Source organism: Protomyctophum bolini (genome assembly GCF_963924005.1).
Source record: "Protomyctophum bolini genome assembly, chromosome: 24".
Classification (NCBI taxonomy): Eukaryota; Metazoa; Chordata; class Actinopteri; order Myctophiformes; family Myctophidae; genus Protomyctophum; species Protomyctophum bolini.
Window position 1 is genome coordinate 19,964,316 of NC_137885.1, and position 5,021 is coordinate 19,969,336.

The window sequence follows — 5,021 nt, forward strand, 5'->3', positions numbered from 1 at the left end:
ATCAGAGATGGACCGGAGTCCCCCTCCCCAGCTCCACCATCGGCGCAGCAGCGACCATGGGCCCCAGCCCCCCAGCAGCCATGGCTGTACTGTACATTATGTGTTGCATATCGTTATAGGTGAGCCGTACTGTACTGTACATTATGTGTCGCATGACGTTATAGGTGAGCCGTACTGTACATTATGTGTCGCATGTCGTTATAGGTGAGCCGTACTGTACTGTACATTATGTGTCGCATGTCGTTATAGGTGAGCCGTACTGTACTGTCATTATGTGTCGCATGTCGTTATAGGTGAGCCGTACTGTACTGTACATTATGTGTCGCATGTCTTTAAGGTGAGCCGTACTGTACTGTACATTATGTGTCGCATGTCGTTATGTTGTCCAGCATTCACAGCATGTCAGGGCCCTCAGCTCCACAGCAGCAGCCATGCCCCCACTCCCCCAGCTCCCCAGCAGCAGCCATGGCCCCCACTCCCCAGCAGCCATGGCCCCCACTCCCCCAGCTCCCAGCAGCAGCCATGGCCCCCAGCTCCCCAGCAGCCATGGCCCCCACTCCCCCAGCAGTCATGGCCCCCACTCCCCCAGCTCCCAGCAGCAGCCATGGCCCCCAGCTCCCCAGCAGCCATGGCCCCCACTCCCCCAGCAGCCATGGACCCCACTCCCCCAGCTCCCAGCAGCAGCCATGGCCCCCACTCCCCCAGCTCCCAGCAGCAGCCATGGCCCTCAGCTCCCCAGCAGCCATGGCCCCCACTCCCCCAGCTCCCAGCAGCAGCCATGGCCCCCAGCTCCCCAGCAGCCATGGCCCCCACTCCCCCAGCTCCCAGCAGCAGCCATGGCCCCCAGCTCCCCAGCAGCAGCCATAGCCCCCAGTTCCCCAGCAGCCATGGCCCCCACTCCCCCAGCTCCCCAGCAGCAGCCATGGCCCCCAGCTCCCCAGCAGCCATTTCAGGGCTCTATAGGGTCCAGCATTCACAGCATGTCAGAGCTCTATAGGGCCCAGCATTCAATGCATTTCAGGGCTCTATGGGGTCCAGCATTCACAGCATGTCAGGGCTCTATAGGGTCCAGCAGTCACAGCATTTCAGGGTTTCTATAGGGTCCAGCATTCACTGCATGTCAGGGCTCTATAGGGCTCTGAAATAGGATTCAATTAAATAGGTATCAATTCAATCCTTACATTAGGAGCATGTCTGGGCTTTCTAGGGTCCAGCATTCACAGCATGTCAGGGCCCTCAGCTCCCCAACAGCAGCCATGGCCCCCAGCTCCCTAGCAGTCATGGCCCCCACTCCCCCAGCTCCCAGCAGCAGCCATGGCCCCCAGCTCCCCAGCAGCCATGGCCCCCACTCCCCCAGCTCCCCAGCAGCAGCCATGGCCCCCAGCTCCCCAGCAGCCATTTCAGGGCTCTATAGGGTCCAGCATTCACAGCATGTCAGAGCTCTATAGGGTCCAGCATTCAATGCATTTCAGGCCTCTATAGGGTCCAGCATTCACAGCATGTCAGGGCTCTATAGGGTCCAGCATTCACAGCATGTCAGGGCTCTATAGGGTCCAGCATTCACAGCATGTCAGGGCTCTATAGGGTCCAGCATTCACAGCATGTCAGGGCTCTATAGGGTCCAGCATTCACAGCATGTCAGGGCTCTATAGGGTCCAGCATTCACAGCATGTCAGGGCTCTATAGGGTCCAGCATTCACAGCATGTCAGGGCTCTATAGGGTCCAGCAGTCACAGCATTTCAGGGTTTCTATAGGGTCCAGCATTCACTGCATGTCAGGGCTCTATAGGGTCCAGCACTTTCGTCATGTAGGGCTCTGAAATAGCATTCAGGGCTCTATAGGATTCAATTAAATAGGTATCAATTAAATCCTTACATTAGGAGCATGTCTGGGCTCTATAGGGTCCAGCATTCACAGCATGTCAGGGTCCTCAGCTCCCCAACAGCAGCCATGGCCCCCAGCTCCCCATCAGCCATGGCCCCCACTCCCCCAGCTCCCAGCAGCAGCCAGCCCCCCCTAGCAGCCATGGCCCCCACTGGCAGGGTGATCCGTGCTCGAAGGACCATGAAAGAATTGTATACTGTACGAAGGGGTTTGCTGGTTGTAGGCTATATCACCCTTACACCAGTGTGCCTATTAGAGAACCATGCAGGACCATAGTCGGCTTGTGGTTTCACATATATTTATTGAGGGTGACATGGAGTGATGATGGTTGAATTATATTAATGCATCAAGGTGGACACAATCATGTTTCTACCTCTTCTCCCATTCAACATTTCTATTTTATTTTTTTCTATTTTCTATTAACATTTGGGTGCACATTGATTTGGGTGACTATGTTGATAGGCTATGTACTGAAACAAGCTATTATGTGCATATAATATAATAAATAAATATAAATATAATAAAAGGCATTTGTGTTCCTGCTGTAGTATTCATGTTTCTAACTTCAGACAGCAGTAGTTGCAGAACATGTGAACCTATTGTTACATTCTAGGACTCTGGAAGGCTATAGTGACTGATAATGAAAATGTCTCTGATTTGAGGTATAGTGCAGCATTTTGGCCACAGAAAGAGTAATCTTCAAGATAGAGAGGTCATCTTGGGCTTAAATTGAAGCTTAAGGATATGGGAAGTTTTCTATATACAAGTGAGGCAGTTATATTCACCCTAATGTGCTGGAAAATAACCATCTTTGTTGTTATTTGTTAAACGGACAGTGTATATTTTTGTGTTTCTGAGGATGATGTAGGTCATATTTAAGAATACAATGGTAGATAGCCCCAAAATCCTATTCTGATACTTACCCTATATGTGTCAGGATACTCCATGCCAAATTTCACACTTCCATGTGTATTTATGTAATTTTAGTGAATTTTTATTTGCCTTTACACAATTTCGCCAGAGCCATATACCAAAAAGGGGGGTTTGAGGTGATAACCACTAAAAAGCTGCCAGTCAGCAAGGTCTATCATATCAAAACCTAATCTAGGGATGTATAGGAATAAAAAAATCACAACTAAACTTTGCCGCCTCACCGGTACCGACATGTCATATCTGGGCACTTGGCCCAAGGACTAAATGATGAGAAACGAGGCTAACTTTTTTTCCCAAAATTTCAAAAAACATGGGCTATAACCCATCGTTTTTGTCATTTCGTAATTTTTTTCAAATCCTCAAAAATGATGAAAAACGGCGTGCTATAGTATGCCGTACGGTAGGGGCTATAGCCCATGTTCAAAAATGATGAAAAATTAGGATAACATTTTTTTTTTTATTCAAAAAACTATGGGCTATAACCCATGTTTTTTAAAATTTTGAATTTTCTTCCAATCCTCAAAAATGATGAAAAACGGCGTGCTATAGTATGCCGTACGGTAGGGGCTATAGCCCATGTTCAAAAATAATGAAAAATGAGGATAACATTTTTTTCAAAAATTCAAAAAACGATGGGCTATAACCCATGTTTTTTAAATTTTTGAATTTTCGTCAAATCCTCAAAAATGATGAAAAACGGCGTGCTATAGTATGCCGTACGGTAGGGGCTATAGCCCATGTTCAAAAATGATGAAAAATGAGGATAACATTTTTTTCAAAAATTCAAAAAACGATGGGCTATAACCCATGTTTTTTGAAATTTTGAATTTTCTTCAAATCCTCAAAAATGAAGAAAAACGGCGTGCTATAGTATGCCGTACGGTAGGGGCTATAGCCCATGTTCAAAAATGATGAAAAATGAGGATAACGTTTTTTTCAAAAATTCAAAAAACGATGGGCTATAACCCATGTTTTTTTTTAATTTTGAATTTTCGTCAAATCCTCAAAAATGATGAAAAACGGCGTGCTATAGTATGCCGTACGGTAGGGGCTATAGCCCATGTTCAAAAATGATGAAAAATGAGGATAACATTTTTTTCAAAAATTCAAAAAACGATGGGCTATAACCCATGTTTTTTGAAATTTTGAATTTTCGTCAAATCCTCAAAAATGATGAAAAACGGCGTGCTATAGTATGCCGTACGGTAGGGGCTTTAGCCCATGTTCAAAAATGATGAAAAATGAGGATAACATTTTTTTCAAAAATTAAAAAAACGATGGGCTATAACCCATGTTTTTTGAAAATTTGAATTTTCTTCAGATCCTCAAAAATGATGAAAAACGGCGTGCTATAGTATGCCGTACGGTAGGGGCTATAGCCCATGTTCAAAAATTATGAAAAATGAGGACAACATTTTTTTCAAAAATTCAAAAAACGATGGGCTATAACCCATGTTTTTTTTTATTTTGAATTTTCGTCAAATCCTCAAAAATGAAGAAAAATGGCGTGCTATAGTATGCCGTACGGTAGGGGCTATAGCCCATGTTCAAAAATGATGAAAAATGAGGATAACATTTTTTTGGACTGGTTGCGATTAGTACAAGCCAAGTGGACAGTGCTAAACAAGCAAGCTCGTTGAAGAAATTAGCACAAGGGTTCACTGCCTTTTAAGTTTCTATCGCACCAAAGTTGAGTCTGTGTATCTCCTTAAAGCAACAGTGCAGACATTTTCTTCTTGGCAATTTAAGCAGTGTTACTGCTGCCATGTCATGGTGGTTTTATTTCTGTATTTTGTCCTCTTGGGGGCGCTCTAAGTGTGTTCAATATGTTGTGGGTTTCCCATTATGTGTCTTGGTTGCATCTGTGTTTGGGTAATTAAGCTTGTTGGTTACACCCGTTTGTGAGTGAGAGCGGGCAGAAGTCTCATTACATCGAAGGAGAGTGCACTGTATAGCCCATATCGTACGGCATACTATAGCGCGCCAAATTTTTCATCATTTTTTAGGATTTGAAAAAATGACGAAATGACAAAAACGATGGGTTATAGCCCATGTTTTTGAAATTTTGAAAAAGAAAGTTAGCCTCGTTTCTCATCATTTTGGACCATGGGCTGTAGCCCATATCGTACGGCATACTATAGCGCGCCGTTTTTCATCATTTTTGAGGATTTGAAAAAAATGACAAAATGACAAAAACGATGGG